The following is an 18,513-nucleotide window of genomic DNA, read 5'->3' on the forward strand; positions in this document are numbered from 1 at the left end:
TGTGGCTGCCAGCCTGCAGTGTACAGGTCCTGACGAAGTCCCAGCTTTCACTAATGTCACCTGTCACTTTGTTCACTTCCCACACATCGCAGCTATAATCACTCTTTGCTAGAGCCCTGTCTTTCCTCCTTTCAGTCATCTCTCCTCAGCCCACCAATGCCGCTGAATCTCTGGCTTCCAATCAAGGATCTACAGTCCTCTATGCTCAAAACTGAAGTGTCCTGAGACCTTGTCAATCCTCTTTTTTTTATTACTGCTAGATTAAGCAGGGAGCACACGCTGCCTAACTTCATCCTTCACAAACAAGAGTTTGGGTTTATGAATGGCTTATCATAAAAGCATTTCCTACAGGCTTATTGTACCCTCTCCGAGCCCTCCTTCCCCTAAATCCTGCAGAACTAGTGCATCCTCTTCTCAGCTTGCTGACTGACAGAGAGATTGCAGTTGCTTTCAGCGGAATGTGAATGAGCAAAAAAAGAGAGAAACACATTTCTCTACATTGCTCCTGAGCTAACATTACAAAAGTGACCCCTAGCCTAAATCTTAAAGTGGATTCACTGCATTGCATCCTGAAATCAGGCTCAGTTGTATAACCCGGAATTCAGTGGGGGTAGTAGTGGCTTCTGATCACTCTGAACTACATCAAGTTGTCATGAAGAACGGGTTTGTTTTTTTCATTGTTCCATGATGGCACGGAAGGAAGGTTGGCGGCATTGCTATACGGGAGCACCAAGCGCAGAATGGGGATAGCAGAGCTGCATGAAAAAAATGAAAAGAAGTCTGGCACTGCCCCTTGAGGGCATGAAATGATGGGGTGGCACCACTATGGAATAGGATGGGGAAAGGGGTTGGAAGCACTGCATGGTGCCCTGTAGAATGGGTTACGTGGGCTTCACAATATTCTAGGTGCAGGACCAAAAAAATAAAAGCCACCACATACATGCAAGGGAAAAAAAAAATCTTATGAAATCTAATTCTTTAATAATATAGAAGCTTCCTGTCCTGGCCACAGAAGGTTAAATCAAGTCCCCCGCTCTTATTATGGCAGAATTCCAGATGGTGCTGTGCAGATGATAACTAAAATTGATTTAACTTAGAGAGATTAGGACGCAGAGATAATGCAGGGCTATGGAAGGCTGTTTACCTACAAAGAACAGTTAACAGAAAACCTGCAAATCACAGAGCCATAGTATGTTAAGCTTCAGCCACACAGTGAGAGGGGAAAGAAGCGGAAAGGGGAAAGGGAGGGAGGTTTGGTGGAATCTACAGGTCTTCTATTTGGCATCTTCAGAAGACTGCATTTGAAAAATGAGATTTGAAGATTGGAGATTCTTGTTAGACAGGAGTCATTTTGGAGAGTCATGAACATGTAAAGATTACTGGTACTTAGGGAATAGATCCAGTAGAGACTAAGAAGGTGATACAGTCAGCAGATATTAGATGGGGAAAATGTCAAGGACTTGTCAGTTTCTTCCTTCATCCATCAAAGGCTCTTTGCTAAGAACTTCATGGGGATCTGCCCAGAGCTTTCCTCTCCTCCTGTCCACACTAGTGAAGTGCAAAGTTTGAAACATTTAAAAAAAAATGGAAGGAGCTCAATGCCTTCAGGAGCCAACATGGATGAAGAGGAATACGAGGAAACAGAGGAACAGCAAAAGAGGAAAGAAGGACATGGAGGAAAAGAACACGAACGTGGAGAAAGGGAGCAAAAAGGAGGAGGAAGAGAAAGGGGAGGGTACAGAAAGGAGAGACGGAAGCAGGAAGAACAAAGGATCAAAGAAGGAGAAAGAGAAGGTTGAGGAGAAGGAAGGTCATCAAGATCATAGGTGATATTTCCATGTTCTGCATACAGTTAAATCTTAATTAAATTTGTCTATTTTTTTATTTTAAAAAAAATCTTGATTAAGAAAGTGTTTAGAAAAATAAACCAGACAGTCACTGCTAATTGCATGTCAGAGGATTAGCTGCCAGCTAGTTGGTTTATCTTGCTGCGTGGGTCTGTATAACACACAAATATGAATTAACTAGGTCTCCCTGTATCTGGACAGGAAGCAAGACCAGCTCCACTGAGCACAGAAACCCTGTATCTAACCAACATCAGAGAAAGCGTAATAGGAAAGACCATGGAATGGAGCTCGCTGGCACCTGAAAAGGAATCATTTGATGCCATCTCGGAACCACAGCTGTAAAGGTTTCGTGGACACCAAAGAAGAGTCTGTGCTGTGAAAAGGGAAAGTCACAGAGTAAGGTCACGGCCATGTGCTGGAGGTGAGTTGAGATACTCGCTGGACTGGAGGCTCTGCCTCCAACCCCGCAGTGTTTTATACTATATTTGTTTCACTGCAGGGTTTTTTTTGTTTTACTTGTCCTTCACCTTTTTGTCCCCTTGGTAGATTGTTTCCTTTCTAAAGCTTGGCGATTCTGAGTTCTTGTCACCGATTCTTAGAGCTTTTAGCCAGCTGAAGAAAAATGTGCCTGCCCTAGAGAGCAAAGGGGAAAGTAGTGTTGTTAAAGTCATAGCCTGTAACTCTGGGGACAGTTTACTTAGCTCAAGCAAGCAGGAGAAAAGTGTGAGTGTTGCATGGGAACTAGAAAAGAAATGGTTGCAATTCCTTCTGTTTCAGAAAATCAGTTTAAGGGGATCAAGAGATCAGCAGAGGAATGCAGAATGCTAATGGGATGTTCCTGGCCTGGCACTGTGACAGAGGCTGTATGTGGCAGGGCTGAGGAGAAATAGAAGGGTTGCTGAAGAATATTTGGATGCTTCAGGTAAAAAAAAAAAAAATCACTTTTCCCTCTCATTTATAAAATGTAGTTTGAAACTTCTCTCTGACTCCAAAGAAAACAGCTTGAGGGCAATATGCTCAGTACAGAAGAGCAAAAGTAGCATTCGGTGTAAATGAAGAATAATTGTTTTACCTGCATCGCCTCAGTATTTGGAGAAACTAGGGTCTATTCATTAAAAAATGCTGAAAAATGCATGATATCTCAGGAGACTGAAGAACTTAGCATATGCTAAAAAAAAAACAAAAAAAACCCCAGACATCTTAACTTTCTCATTTGCATGCACTTTGAGAGGGCTATTCATCAAAGGATGTTAAAGTTTGCGGATATTTCAGGATAACTGCCTTAAATCTTTTCTGTAGAAACACTTTTTTTTTTTTCAGACACAAGCAAAATAAAATTGAATGCTCAACCAAATAATTTCATTTTCCTTTCTTTGGGAAAAAGGAAATTGTTTCTTATGACTTTCTGGCCTACGCACTAACACTTAGCCCGCATGCTACAGCCATTTAGTATACACTCAAGAATAGTGTGCTCTCTGCCCGAAGGCCCTAGCACACATGCTAAGCTGGTTCCAGAAGACATTAGCGCTCAGGAGTTCAAATTAACAGATCCTTGCATGTGAATGGAGGACTAGCATTTGGAAATTAGGCTTAAGTGAGCCTACGGTGAAATAGTGTGGCATGCTCTTCCCCATACCCTATCCAGCATGCGCCTGCTAAATCCTGAATGTAACTCCTATCTTAGACCAAGTCTTAACATGTTAGCATGCATGCAATTGAAAGGGCTCAACTAATAGCAAGCATTGGAACTGAACGATGAAGTTGAGTATAAGAGATGACAGTCTAAAAGTTTATCCCCATGCCCTTGAGCTATACCGCATAGTCCTGCACTTCTCTTTGGAAACGTAAAGTACTCCAGCACACACTTTCCACCCTCCCACACGTTTATTGACACAATGAAAAATGTCTTTGCAAACCAAAGGTTAACACACGACAAGTGGTTTGCAAACATTGTTGTACACTTCACTTCAGAACAGCAGTCTCAGTGACCAGGGCTTTTATGAAGACAACAGTTTGTTTGTTTTTTTGTCTGACTATGGAGGTCGTTCCTGAGAACTCTGAGACCTGTCCTTCCTGCTTTTTTTCTTTTTTAGTTTCAGCCAGGGGTTCAGCCCCAACTCCTCACCCAACAGCTTTAGATTATCTTCAGAAGGCACAACTGGGGCGAAGGGTAGCCCTGGCCCCAGCACTAGAGGCTGCTTATAGAGGGCGGAAGGTTAGGTACGGGAGCTCCATTGAGCCTGGACATCAGGTGAAGCCATGGCTCAGTCATGGTGCAGTCTCCAAGATGACGCCCTCTCCTCCCCACTCTGATTCCACTAACACTTTCCTCCTCCTTTGCCTCTTTCTGGGCAGACATCTGAGGGGTGTACTTTTGGTTTGGTTTTTCCTCTCCTTGAAGTCTCTCACCTTTTCTCCTGGGGTCCAAATGCTGTTCCACTTCTGCCCTCAGCCCTGACAAGCAGCCCCATGCACTAGGTTTGCAGCCTGGAGGCTCAGCCATACATTTCTTACCATGCATGCTCTAATTTCTGTATCCTCCACATGTTATTCATTCATCAGGCAGACTTAGGATAGCGACTCTATACTTTTTTGAGATTGCAACTTCTCCTAAATGCAATGCACGCCTTCTTACCAACTCAAGGAAATTCAACCATATTACCCCTGTACTGGCGGAGTTATATTGGTTACCAATCCATGCCCGAATCCATTATAAGTGTTTATCATTAATTCAAAAAGCTGTTCACGGCGAAAGCACGGATTGGTTAAACGCATCCTTATGAATACATACACCTGCTTGTAATTTAAGATCCTTAGGCAAGGCATTTCTTTCCATACCCTCTCCAAAATCTGCTCATCTGAACTCAGTTAGAGAAAGAGCTCTTTCACTGGCTGGACCAAAACTTTGGAACTCACTTCCGCTAGATATCTGACAAGAATATTCCTTCAAAAAAATGTTAAAAACATGGTTATTTGAGCAGTTCTATTTTCCAACTGGCTAATCCTCTGATCTGCTGACTCTCCCATTATTGATTCAGTTTTTTATATATAGTTTAACAAGAAAATTACTATTTTTAGTTACTGGCTTATGCAGGTTTTATAAAAGTGTTTGTATTTTATTATTTTGTAATCTCGTTTAATCAGTTAATTTTATATTTAACTTAGGACTAATACTGGGCTTCCCATTCTATTTTATTTTATTTTATTTTCTGAAGTACTTTTTACACCTTATAAGATTTATTTATAATGTTAGTTTTATTTTAATTTTATACAGTCAAGTTTTATCTGTTGTATTGGACTAGGATTAAGACCTGGCCCCATCATATTGTGACCCGACATGAAGTGCTAAACAAATGTTCGGTATATAAAAATGTTAAACAAACAAATAAATAAATAAATAAATAAGTAAATATATTTACTTTTGAGGTTCTTTTTTTAGCGCTTGCCCTACAAATATATTGTATTGCACATTAATTCACATTGTATGGGCATGTTAACACTGGTGATCAGCACACGCAACCATTGTTGTGATTTTTGGTGTACAGACTCCTTTGTAGTATACTTTAATCAGTGGGGATTTTTAACCCAATAACTAGAGATGTTTTAAAAATAACAGTATTTATGAATTGTAAATATTTTCTCTTTTCCTAAAACAGGAGTGCTATGTGAGAAATGCACGGTTTAAAAAAGGATTTTTATGTCCCCTGTTTGAAGAACAATATAAGTCATTTTGAAAAAGATCTGTTTTGTAAACATATAGAGGAGGTCAATATTCAGCAAGCTGTGAGCAGGATTGTGACCTGAATATCTTTAACCGGATATTCAGTGGAACTTAGCTGAGTGAGTTTTACACTGAATTACATGGTAGAGGTGTGCAGGATTTTTTTTTTTTTTTTGCTTTTTTTATTTTGTTGGGCGGGTTTTTTCATTTCCATCTGTTTCCTGTGGGGTTTTTATTTTGCTTTCGGCACATGTCATTTTACAGTAGTGCGCACTAAATTGCCAAAATGCCCCTTCTCCGGGCCTGTTGCTATTTTTCCCCAGACCCTTGTATCTGCCTTAGCATGTTACTCTATCATCTGTGGTCTGCACAGAGGGCAGCAGCAATCACTAGTTGTTCCTGCCTTGCTGGTTCTCTCCAGCAAAATGGGACCCTGCTGACCCGAGGCTGATGCTGTTTTTCAAACTGGCACTGAGCTTCAGTCTGCCAGAATCGGCAGGACAGGGGTGACTGAGGATTGCTTCTGCCCCACCTTATAGACTATGGATGGGGTTAGATGCTAGGTGGGGGAGGGGCATAGGGCTAGGGAGATGGGGAGAGGGCCTGAAGTTTTTTCATGCCAGGGGAGGGGCCTTTCTCCTAAGACATGCATGATGGTAGTCCTCATGGGTGACATCATCAGATGGGCTTATGTCAAAGTTTCTGGAACTTTGACTAGGCACACTGAGTATGCCCAGCATGCCCTAATCCATGCATCCACGTGGGGTCCCTCTTCAGTCTCTCTTTTTCCGTGGAGCTGTCACATTGCAGTTTCCAAGCTTGAGTTATTTTTCAAAAAGAGCGCAGAATCCAGTTGGTGCTCGAATGGGTACTGCAAGACATCAAGCCAGTGGCACCGGCAGTATTGGTGCCTGGGCTCTCCCTGCTGGAACCGCTGCTGGAGTTTCTCAATGTGCTCATATTACCAACCCAGCTGGTGTCGGTTCCCGGGGAGCCATCGATGCCCAGCTGGGCACTGATGCTTCCCTCAACCGATGTGGTGGTTGTCACTGGTTTCTTTGAGGAGGAAGCCCCATCAGTGCTGGTGCCGGCCCCCACGGCCTGTAGTTCCCCATCCAGCTATGCCAGGTCCGGCGCCAATGCCACTGGTGCCTAGACCCCTGGACGAAGGCTGAGCACCTAGGGCCCCATTCCATTTGGATTACAGCGAGGATGAGGCCTTACGATCCCTGGGGGGATGACACTGCGGAAACCTCAGAAGGTCTCCTCTCAGAACTTCTCCTCCAGAGAAGCGAAGGAGGTCTCCCTTGAGGACCTGTCCTTCACAGGATTTGGCTGGCGATAGTGGAAGCCATCCCATTTCAGTTAATGGGGAGGAGGACGCCCGGCAAAAAATGCTGGTGATCCTCCAGTTTGTGGCGGCTCCTAAAGAGATCATGTCGGTCCCGGTGCAAGACATCTTTAAGGAGTTGCTATTGAGGATTTGGGAGCACCCTGTCATGGTTCCTCCTGTTAACAGGAAGGCGGACAGGGTTTACTTTGTCCAACAAGCTACTGGATTCGACAGGCGCCAGCTAGCACTCCAATCGGTAGTGGTCGAATCCACTTTCAAGAAGGCCAAGCACTCTCGGACCCATACATCAGTGCCCCCCGAGAGAGAACACAGAGCGCTGGATGCCTTTCGGAGGAATGTTTTTCAGGGGGCTATGCTTATTGCCTGCATTGCCTTCTACCAGCTCTACATGAGCCAATACTTTTACAACCTCTGGAAGCAGGTGCAGGAGGCTGCCAAGCAGCTATCTCAACAGCAGCCAGACACCTTCCTGTCGCTGGTAGGTCAGGGCCTGGAGTGTGGAAAACACGAGGTGCGATCCACCTACAAGGTTTTCAAGATGGCATCAAGACCTCTGCAGTGGGAATCGGCATCCTCAGAATAGCATGGCTGCGGGCCTCGGATCTCTGACCAGAGGTACAGGAAAGACTCACTGACCTGCCGTGCAAAGGGGAGAATCTCTTCAGAGATAAGGTGAGGGATACGGTGGCCCAGTTGCGGAATCACCATGAGACCCTCCAATAACTTTCCGCCAGCACTTCAGACCCACCCTACTCAGCCAGGAGGTTGGAAAGGCACAGCTCAAGGAAGTCTTTCTACTACCAGAGGAAGTACTATCCTCCGGCCCCTCACTCTTGTTCCTAGAAGATGAGCTCTTGCAGCTGCCCTAGGAAGCAGTGAGCTCCCAAGTTCCCAGCCGGCGCCACAGCCAAATCCTGAGATGGGGTTTTGACTGGATCATAGGAAGCATAATCCAGCCACCCAGCGACCGAGATGGTGGACCCTCTGGTCGGGGGCAGGCTACAGTTCTTCGCAAATAGGTGGCCCGGTATAACCTCAGACTAGTGCGTTCTGTCCATCATCCGCCAAGGGTACTGATTGAACCTTTTGGGTGTCCTGCCAACTTCACCTCCTTGCCTGTTTTGGGGGCTAGTAGTATATCAGGAAGTACTTCTTCAGGAGCTATCTGCTCTCTTAACAGCCAGAGCAGTTGAACCTGTCCCACCAGGGCAAAGAGGGCAGGGATTTTACTCCCGGTACTTCCATATTCCAAAGAGAACAGGGGACTCCATTCCATACTAGACCTGAGGGCCTTGAACAATTTTCTAACAAAAGAAAATTTCAAGATGATTTCCCTGGGCATCCTGATTTTCTTCCTGCAAAAAGGAGACTGGCTATTTTCCCTCGATTTAAAGGATGTGTGCACTCACATAGAGATCTTTCCAGGTCACAGGAAGTATCTCAGATATGTGGTGGGAAAACAGCACTTTCAGTACATAGTGTTGCTGTTCGGGCTAGCTTCGGCCCCACGTGTCTTTACGAAATGTCAGGCCATGGTGGGCTGTTCCTCCGCAGCCTGGAAGTGCATGTTTTCCCTTATCTGGATGATTGGCTGGTCAAGAGCACCTCTTGAGCAGGGGCAGATCGGTCCTTGCACTCAACCATCTAGGTGCTGGAATCACTAGTGTTCGTCATCAATTACCCAAAGTCTCACCTCAGCCCATCCCCTCAATTGGAATTCATAGGAGCCCTGCTAGACATGACTTAGTGGAAGACCTTCCTGCTGCATGCCAGGGTGATCACCTTGGCATCCATAGCGGAGGTGGTTCAACAGAGCCAGCAGGTGTCATTCCTGCACATGTTGAAGCTGCTAGGCCATATGGCTGCAACCGTCCATGTCACTGCCTTGGCACGTTTGCACATGTGCAGAGCCCAATGGACCTTAAGGTTGCAGTGTTACCAGGCCACCCAGAACCTTCAAGACTGCATCTGCATCACACTATCCCTACAGGACTCCTTGTCCTGGTGGCGTGTCCTTTCGAATTTGGAGCAGGGAATATCTTTCCAATATCCCCCTACCCAAATTGTCCTTACTCCAGGCAATCAGGTACACTCTATGAGCTTTCAGGGATCAGCTGTCCAACAAAATTTTCCTGATCCAAATAGACAACCAAGTTGCCATGTGGTATGTCAACAAACAGGGAGGCACGGGGTCATACGTCTTGTGTCAGGAAGTGGTCCAGATCTGGTCCTGGGCTCTGTCCCATGGGATGGTGCTCTGGGCTATGTACCTGGCTAGAACAGAAAACAGCATAGCGGACAGGCTGAGTTGGACCTTCAGGCCCCTCGAGTGATCACTTGATCAGGGGGTAGTAAACTAGATCTTTTGCCTCTGGGGGAACCCAGATGTGGACTTGTTCACGTCCCCCTGCAACTGGAAGGTAACTCAGTTCTGCTCCCTGTACAGGTTAGACAGCAAACCAGCCTTGGATGCCTTTGTTCACCATTGGGGCAAGGGTTCTTCTGTATGCATATCCTCCACTTCCTCTTGTTAAAACAGGACTGGGGGACCATGATCCTCATAGCCCCCCATTAGCCAAGACAGGTTTGATTCCTGCTCCTGTGGGAGTTATCCTTCCGGGGACCGATAAGTCAGGGACTTCCCCAGATCTCATCACGCAGGGTGAGGGCAGGCTGTAGCATCCCAACCTCCAGGCCCTTTCACTCACAGCCTGGATGTTGAGAGGCTGATCCTGCAGCCGCTTGATCTTTCTGAAGATGTGTCTCGGGTCCTGGTAGCTTCTAGAAAGCCTTCCACTAGGAAGTCCTATGGACTAAAGTGGAGGAGGTTTTCCATGTGCTGTGAGCAAAAGGCCCTAGATCTGTTCTCTTGCTCCATACAAAAAGTACTTGATTATCTTCTGCACCTTTCAGAGGCTGGTTTAAAAACCAGCCCTTTTAGGGTTCACCTAAATGCTATTAGAGCATACCACCAAGGTGTAGATGGTATGCCCATCTCTGTACAGCCCATAGTTGTATGCTTCATGTGGGTCCTGCTTCAATTAAAGCCTCCCCTAAGACCTCCCACTGTTTCTTGGGACCTTAGCGTGGTGCTCGCTCAGCTGATGAAAGCTCCTTTTGAGCCACTTCACCCCTGTGTCCTGAAGAACCTGATCTGGAAGGTCAAATTTTTGGTGGCGGTCACTTCAGTGCACAGGGTCAGTGAGCTTGAGGCCTTAGTGACTTATCTACCTTATACCAATTTTTATCATATCAGGGTGGTCTTGCGCACACACCCTAAATTCCTGCCTAAGGTGGTGACGGATTTCCATCTTAACCAGTCAATCATCCTGCCAACATTCTTTCCCAGGCCCCATTCACATCAAGGTGAATGAGCACTGCACAGTTTAGATTGCAAAAGAACCTTAGCCTTCTACCTGGAGCAGACAGAAGCCCATAGACAGTCCTCCAAACTTTTCATTTCTTTTGATAGGAATAGGTTGGGAGTTGCCATTACCAAACAGACACTATCCGATTGGCTAGCAGATTGCAACTCCTTCTGTTATGCTCAGGTGGGACTGTATCTTGGGGGTCATATCAAGGTTCATTCTGTCAGAGCCATGGCAACGTCGGTGGCCCACTTGTGAGCAGTTCCCATGGAGGAGATCTGCAAGGCTGCGATGTGGAGTTCTCTCCACACATTCACATCACACTACTGTCTGGATAAAATGGCCAACACGATAGTAGGTTTGGCCAGTCTATCCTCTGGAACCTGTTTGAGGTGTAGAACCCAACTCTCCCTACCTAAGGCCCATTGTTTGGGCTCAGACTGTCTCCCCTTCTGCTTGGTTGTTGTACCCGTTGGCATCTGGTTGGTGCTTGTTGGTCCCTTTTTTTTTTTTTTTTTTTTTTTTTTGAACATAATTTTTATTGCATGTAACAATGGAAAACAGCTTCCAGCGTTCTGTCATAGATTTTGCATATATACAACGCATAAGTAGCAGTATGTAATTTCGCACAGTGCATTTACAACAGACCAGGTCGCCTTTTAGAACATCTAGAAGACTCACGAACCATAATGAAATTTTTTCCAAACTTGAGAACTTCCCCCCCTACCCCCCTAACCTCCCCTTCCCTCCCCCTCCCTGGTACTCAATTGGTATAGGTAGCCAGAATTCAAACAAGAAACAACAGAACTTTAACCTGAACAATAACTGGTACTGGCTAGGATATAAAGGAGCTACAGCATACCCAGCCCCAGGACCAATACTCCTATAGAGAGCCATAGAGACGTGGACATTCAGAAGATCCTCACCAGGGGTAACTCCCCACCTCATCCCCCCGCAGGCCCAAACCAAAGGGCGGACTAAGGTCAAATACTGTAATGACAGGACCAGGTGGCAGCTCCATGTACTCGACCCTGAAAAAAAAAAACAATCAGTGCATTGCAACGCAAATGTCCAGACTATTAGCCGAGACTGAGAGCGAGCTATATAACAAGTGTCATTGAAAATGGTATGAGTCCCCAGAGGACCCCTCCAAACCAGGTAACAGTTGCATTTGTAGATCCCGAGAAAGAGTTGAAATATATTCTCCCCATACGTGGAAAAACTTAGCCTTTTGGGTGGATGACAGAGAAATAGCCGACATATATTCCATCTGTAACAGGTGGTGTAGCTTCCTGGTCCAGAGTGGTAAAAAATCGGGATGTGGTTCAGTCCATAAAGCCAAAATGGAAACCTTCGCCATTAAAGCCATCTTATCCACAAGTAAAGACTGAGGCAAAGTACACCAGTCCATAGAGGTCGGGGAAGCACCCAAAAGCCAGACATCCGGAGTAAGCGGAACCTGTCGGGACCACATAGTTGATAAGGTATTTCTCACCGTCGTCCAAAGAAGTTGAATAGCAGGACACGCCCAAAAACTATGTAGGAAGTCCGGCCGGGAATGCAAGCAACGCAGACAGTCAGAGGAAGAAACCAGGCGCATGTAAAAGGCCTGCTGTTGCGTGTAATAAGCAAAGTGTAAGAGCTTATATTGTTGGTCCTTAATCGAGACATTCTCCACAGCCCTATGAAGTTTCCCAAAACATGATTGAAACTCATCCAACGTGAGTGAGGTTTGAAGAACAGCGTTCCATCGAGACGCCAGGCTAATAGAATACTGCGAGGGCTTGAGGTCCAACAGTGCTTTATAGTATTCCGCACATCGAGTCCGTTTGCCAGTGATACCAAGTAGGAAGTTACGGATAGGAAGTCCACATGGAAGAGATGGGTTATCATGTAGTAACCCCTGTATAAAGTGTCGCACTTGTAAGAAGCCATAGTGGTCTGCATTAGCTAGAGAGTACTGCGTCCTTAAGTCCTGAAAACTTAGGAGATGAGCCGTTGCGGAACTGGAACTAAAAAATTGATTAATAGTAAACAAACCATTTTTGCGCCACTTATCAAACAGAGAAGAACCAAAACCAGGGGTAAACAGAGGGCAACCTGTAATCTGCAAGAAAGCAGAGCTACCAGCCTGAATTCCCAACCGCCCACAAATGAACCTCCACCCTCGCCTTATGGGGGATATAATAGTGCTGTGTAACAAGTGCGGCGGGAGAAGAGCAGCATTAACATGTAAGATAGAACTTAAGGAAAATGGTGCCACCCATTGCGTATAGAAATCCAGAGGTGAAAAGAAACGGGACCCAAAAAGCCAATCCCTCACATGGCGGGTCAAACAGGCATAGTTGTATAGGGCGAAATTGGGACATCCCAGCCCTCCCGTCTCCTTGGGCTGCATAAGGCGTTCCAATGAAATGCGGGCTCTACGGCCTCCCCATATATATTCCCTGATGGCTTTGTTAATTTCCGACACATCCCCAGGGGTTAACCAGATGGGTAACATTTGGAACAAATATATCCAACGGGAGACCTCCATCATCTTTAATAATTGGATTTTGCCAGAAAGAGAGAGAGGAAGACTCCTCCATTGGACAAGGTGCTTAAGTAATTTCTGCTTTAAGGGACCCACGTTTAGGGCATAGATTTTCAGCGGATCTGCTGGAATTTTGACCCCTAGATACTTGAGATCTGAGGAGACCCATTTTAGGGGGAAGGGCCCAGGCCACTCATGCCGCAACCTGCCAGTGATGTCCAAGGCTTCGGATTTATCAGCATTTACTTTTAGGCCTGCAAACTTCCCAAACGCAGCTTGAATCCGCAATACCTCGGGTAAAGCAGTTAGGGGGTTGGTTAAGAAGACAAGCATGTCGTCTGCAAAGGCGGCCACCTTTAGCGAGGTATCAGATGTGCCAAACCCTTGTATGAGTGATGAAGCCCCTATCGTGCACAACAGGGGATCTAAGGACAAGATATATAAAATTGGAGATAAAGGGCATCCCTGCCTCACCCCTCGCTTAATTGAAATAGCACCTGAAAGAGAATCATTAACCAGGAGGAATGACTCGGGAGACTGGTAAAGAAGTTTTATACCTTGCAAGATGTCTCCCTGTAGCCCAAACCGGCGGAGCACAGAAAACATGTAAGCCCAAGACACTCTGTCAAAGGCTTTTTCTGAGTCAAAGCCTATTGCCAGAGACAGAGAGCCAGAGTTCCTGGTAGCCTCAATAGCTGCAAGTAATTTGATCACATTGGCACCTGGGTTCCTGCCCTTTACAAACCCCGTTTGAAAAGGTGAAATAAGGTCAGGCAAAATAGCACCTAGCCGGAGCGCCAATATACGGGCATAAAACTTCAAGTCACAGTTTAATAAGGAGATCGGCCTATAAGAGGCCGCTTGCAAGGGATCCTTCCCAGGCTTAGGAAGGATAGTGATATACGCTTTATTAAAACCAGAAGGAAAACTCCCCTGAACTCCCGCCTCCTGATAAAAGCGACTCAAGGGACCTGCCACCCGTTCTCCCAGGATTTTGTAGAAATCCGTGGAGAATCCATCCGGGCCCGGAGCTTTATGGGCTGGACTACCTTTGATAACCTGGAGCACCTCCTGTTCCAGGATAGGTTTATTTAAACTTTCCAACTGAGAGGGTGTCACCTGGGGTAATATTAAATTTTGGAAAAAGGAGTCTTCATCCACAGAATCTCCAGTACGATCATCCGTGTAGAGCTCCTTATAAAACTCTTGTAGGATGGTACATATCTCAGGCGTAGTGGTCATCAACTGCCCCGTTTTGGTCTTGAGACTACTAATAAAGGGCTTACGCCTCTTAATAGCAACCAAGCGAGCTAGAAGCCGCCCCGCCTTGTTCCCAAAGCGATGCAAACCATGCTCCGAGGCTTTTAATGCTTTCTGTGCCCGGGCCTGCAATAAGGAATTAAAATGGTTTAAGCAAGCCCAGTAGGCCTCTCTATTACTCTTAGAGGGATTGAGCGCTAGAGTATCTTTTTTACATTTCAATTCTTGTTCCCAGTGCAAAATAGAGCTCATGAGCTGTTTACGTTTCCGGGCGGTATAAGCCAGAATATCACCCCGGAGAACCGCCTTTCCTGTCTCCCAAAACAACAAGGGTTGCGGTATATGTTGCTGATTATTATGGAAAAAATCATCCCAACGCTCTTGTAAGTAAGTATGGAAGGCTTTATCATTCGATAAATGCCCTGGAAATCTCCAAAGATTACCCGCTTTTTTCCTCCCTGAGATGAATAGTTCAGCCCAGACGGGTGCATGATCGGACACCACTATTGATCCCAGATCTGCTACCCCAATATTGGAGAAGAGTTGGGTATCAACCAACACATAGTCAATCCTAGAGAGTGTGGCATGTGCACGCGACACATGGGTATAATCCCGGGTCTCAGGGTGTAACACCCGCCAAACATCTAGGAGGTTTAAGGTTTTGCACAGGGAATGAATTGTAGATTCTTTCGGCTGTTTGAAACTGGCGGGAATGGCAGATTTATCCAGACTCGCATCTGCAACGCAATTAAAGTCTCCAGTTAAAATTAAGGAACCTCTCTGGTGTTCCAGAAGGAGTTTTAGCAAGGAAGAAAAAAAATACCGAACTGGCATCATTTGGGGCATATAGATTACAAATGGTTAATTGTTTGCCCTCTAATTCCCCGTTAAGGATTATATACCGGCCTTCCGGGTCCACAATCTCATTACTAACCAAAAAGGGAGTATTCCTATGGACCAATATCGCCACACCTTTTTTCTTCCCAACTGCAGGAGCAAAATGACAAGTAGTGACCCACTCTCTGCACAGCTTCCCACTCTCAAGCGCATTCAAGTGGGTTTCCTGCAAACAGGCTATACCAGTGTTTAAGCGTGCAAGATGTTGAAAAACCTTTTTCCGTTTAATAGGGTGACCCAGGCCATCCACATTCCAGGAAACAATATTATAAGGGCCCCCCATAGGAACATACACCAAAATTGTGTAACAAAGAACAATACAGTGCTGAATTAGGAACAGGAGACGCCCAGCCTCGCCTCCGCTCCACAAGGTGAACAATGCAGGGCTCAAACACATCCTCAGCCAGCATTACTTCACACAGAAATATAAACATGGTTACCAAGTACACAACAATAAATACGCTCTGCCCCATGAGTACCAGAGATCCCCACCTTCTATTAAATCCCCCTTCCCCCTCCCCCATCCCACAACAACTAGAATACCCACTCAGGTCTACGACCTGTATAGAGATCAACTACAATGCGATCGAGGACTAGGGCCCTTCTCCGACCCCACTTGGAAACGATTATCAAGTAAATCAATACAACAGCTTGGTCTTCAGGAGAGTTCGTCCCGCAATGGTTTAGTAGACTCTGGCGTGTCATACACTGACCACTTTCCTTCCTTCAAAACGCGGAGTTTAGCTGGAAATTGCATTTGAAATCTGATTTTTTTCTCTATCAGGAGACCGCACACCTCCGAAAATGCGCGCCGTTGTGCAGCAACTTTAGCGGAGTAGTCAGGTGCCAAACGGACATCTGCGCCCTGGTACTGTAAGGTTTGTATTTTCCTTGCCGCTTGTAAAATGCAGTGCTTATGATGAAAGTTAAGCACCTTAAAGATTACGATTCGGGGCCTCCCAGCAGGGGTCCGATTCGAGTCCCTCGTACCCAGGCGGTGCGCCCGTTCGATTTCCAGGGTGGTTTGCAGATCGGGTAGGCCCAGGGCCGATGGGATCCAAGCTTGTAAGGCGGTGCGCAGATTTTGATCTTCAAGAGACTCCGGCAGTCCTAGCACACGGATATTGGAGCGGCGAGATCTGTTTTCAAGATCTTCCGTTTTGTCTTGCTGTTCCACCAAAGCTTTTTCCAGGGAACAGATACGAGTTGTGAGCGCCAGTACGTCATCTTCTAGCACTCCGGTGCGGCCCTCCACTTGATCAAGTCTCGGAGTAAGTTCTGCCAGTGAGGAGTGTAAAGCTGTCAGCTGTTCCGAGAGGCCTGCAAATTTGCTTTCCAACGCCGCAACAACTGCGGTTTGCAGTTCTAGGGTAGTAGGGTGGACCGGGGCAGTACCCTCTATCACCGTGCTGCCATCCGCTTTTTGCGTCGGCGTCGCCATTTTGGATTCCGGCACTCGCGTCTTGTCTTTATCCTTTTTTGTCACTTTCGGCGGCATCCCGGTCGGCGTTTTTTGCATATAATGTGTGATCGACATAGACAACCGCGTCTAGAGGAAGAACCGCTCCGAAAATGCAATGAACCGGTCAGATGGAGAAGGATCAGGGCCCTAGCCTCGGAGCTCAGCCAGTATCCACCCGGCCGCGCTCACCACATCACGTGATCTCCTGTTGGTCCCTTTTTGTGTTGGGGAGCAGCCTGTAGCTAGGGATTTACTCATTTGTGAGGACTACTATTCTGCTTGTCCTAGGAGAAAGCAGAATTGCTTACCTGTAACAGGGGTTTTCCTAGGACAGCAGAATGTTAGTCCTCATGAATCCTGCCCATCACCCCAAGGAGTTGGGTTTCTCCTATGGTTTATAGTTTTATTTTTATTGTAATTCTATGTTACGAGTCTGAAGAGGGATCCCACGTGGATGTTTGGATTAGGGCATGCTGGGTATGCTCAGTGTGCCTAGTCAAAGTTCCAGAAACTTTGACTTAAGTTTTCCGTGCTGGGCTCCATCCAATGATTTCACCCATGTGTGAGGACTATCATCCATGTGTGGGGACTAACATCCTGCTGTTCTAGGAGAACACCTATTACAGGTAAGCAACTCTGCTGAATAGTTAAAATGAAACTAAATGAAAATGAACAAAATTTAATTTTTTTGTTTTGCTTTAAAAACAAAAAGAAACAAACAGAAAATATTGGTGAAATGTTTGGTTTTATTTTCAACCAAAGCATCTCCCTAACACAAGGATATCCAGATAACTTTGGGACAGGTATTTTTTCTGCCAGACTTAGCCAGCTAGTGCTGAATATCGGTGTTCGCTGACTAAAATGTAACCACACCCCTGGAATGTTGCCATCACCGCCTCTTTGTATCTGGATAAATTTTGTGCAAGCAAAACTGAGCCAGACAATGAAAGGAAATATTCAAGTGTCAGGGTTCATCCAGGAAATTATCTGGATAAACCTTTTGAATATTGGCCTCATATAGACTTTGTATAGATCTTTGAATTATACCATTATAAATCTTAATGCTTAATGCTATTAAATTACTTAATCTGAATTGTAACACACCTTGAGCATAAGTTTTAAAAGGTGAATAATGAAATTTATATCAGTTGATAAACGTATCTATAGAAATAGAAATATATTTTTTTGCATAAAGTTAAATATAAAAACATAAAGGACTGTAGTCTGCTAACACACTGCAAAGTCCTTGTCTTTTCCACAGAAGAAATAGAACTTTGGGGGGTTTTAACGTCGCTTTGGATATGGAGTATAAAATCTGGTGTTCTTTACTCTGACTTGCGGCTTTCTCTGCATGTTGCAATTTAGTGCTTAGCCCCCGAATACCAAATTCCATGATCTCTCCTCATGAGCATGCAAGTTACATTTCACATGATAGTCACCCTAATGTAACATTTCCTCATTTCTATTTCACAGTTTTTTAGCACACTGCTGTAGTAAAAGTGAGTCTCCGAGTGATACGTTCCTTCCACTGAGGCCTTTCGGTAATAATTTACCATGTGTCTTACCTTATTAACATTGGCTCCATTGAGTGATAGGAATGTGTAACTACCCATGGTTCACCTTTTAGCTTTGAAGTTATTCCTAAAGAATGTTTTCTTAACGCAACCCAGGTTCAGCTTGGCTTATTAGTCCCTTTGGAAACTTTTGTTTCACACAGATGAATAGTGATGACAGGAAATTTTCTGACGACATATAGTGTAGCAATAACATGTAGAGCAAATGATTGCAAAGATGTTGAAGCTTCGTTCTCGTTCTCTGACAACAGTGGCAGCCCAAATCCATATTTTTTCTGCTATTGGAATTTTCACATGGCCGTAGTCTGGCACTTGTTACCCAGAGGGAGTTCAGTGAATCTGCACTGGACTGGATTCACATAAAATGGAGAGAGGAATCAGGAGTGGCTGTTTCCAGAAACGAGTCTTATATGTAGACAGCATAGCAGCAGCTGGCTATCAGACTGTGACTAGTCATTCTTGGAGGCATTGCAAGTTGCCATACTAACCTACTGTGA

The 18,513-nt window shown here is 45.4% G+C and overlaps 1 protein-coding gene across 1 annotated transcript in view; it reads left to right on the plus strand.

Annotated features, from left to right (window-relative positions):
* Positions 1-2,056: 2,056 nt before the first annotated feature.
* SSTR3 (somatostatin receptor 3) overlaps positions 2,057-18,513 on the plus strand; it is a 74,764-nt gene continuing 58,307 nt past the window's right edge. The window contains exons 1-2 of the mRNA XM_029590059.1: positions 2,057-2,268; positions 2,625-2,769. The gene's annotated coding sequence lies outside the window, so the exon portion shown is untranslated. The remainder of the gene's footprint in view (positions 2,269-2,624; positions 2,770-18,513) is intronic.

This window comes from Rhinatrema bivittatum, chromosome 2 (assembly GCF_901001135.1).
Source record: "Rhinatrema bivittatum chromosome 2, aRhiBiv1.1, whole genome shotgun sequence".
NCBI lineage: Eukaryota > Metazoa > Chordata > Amphibia > Gymnophiona > Rhinatrematidae > Rhinatrema > Rhinatrema bivittatum.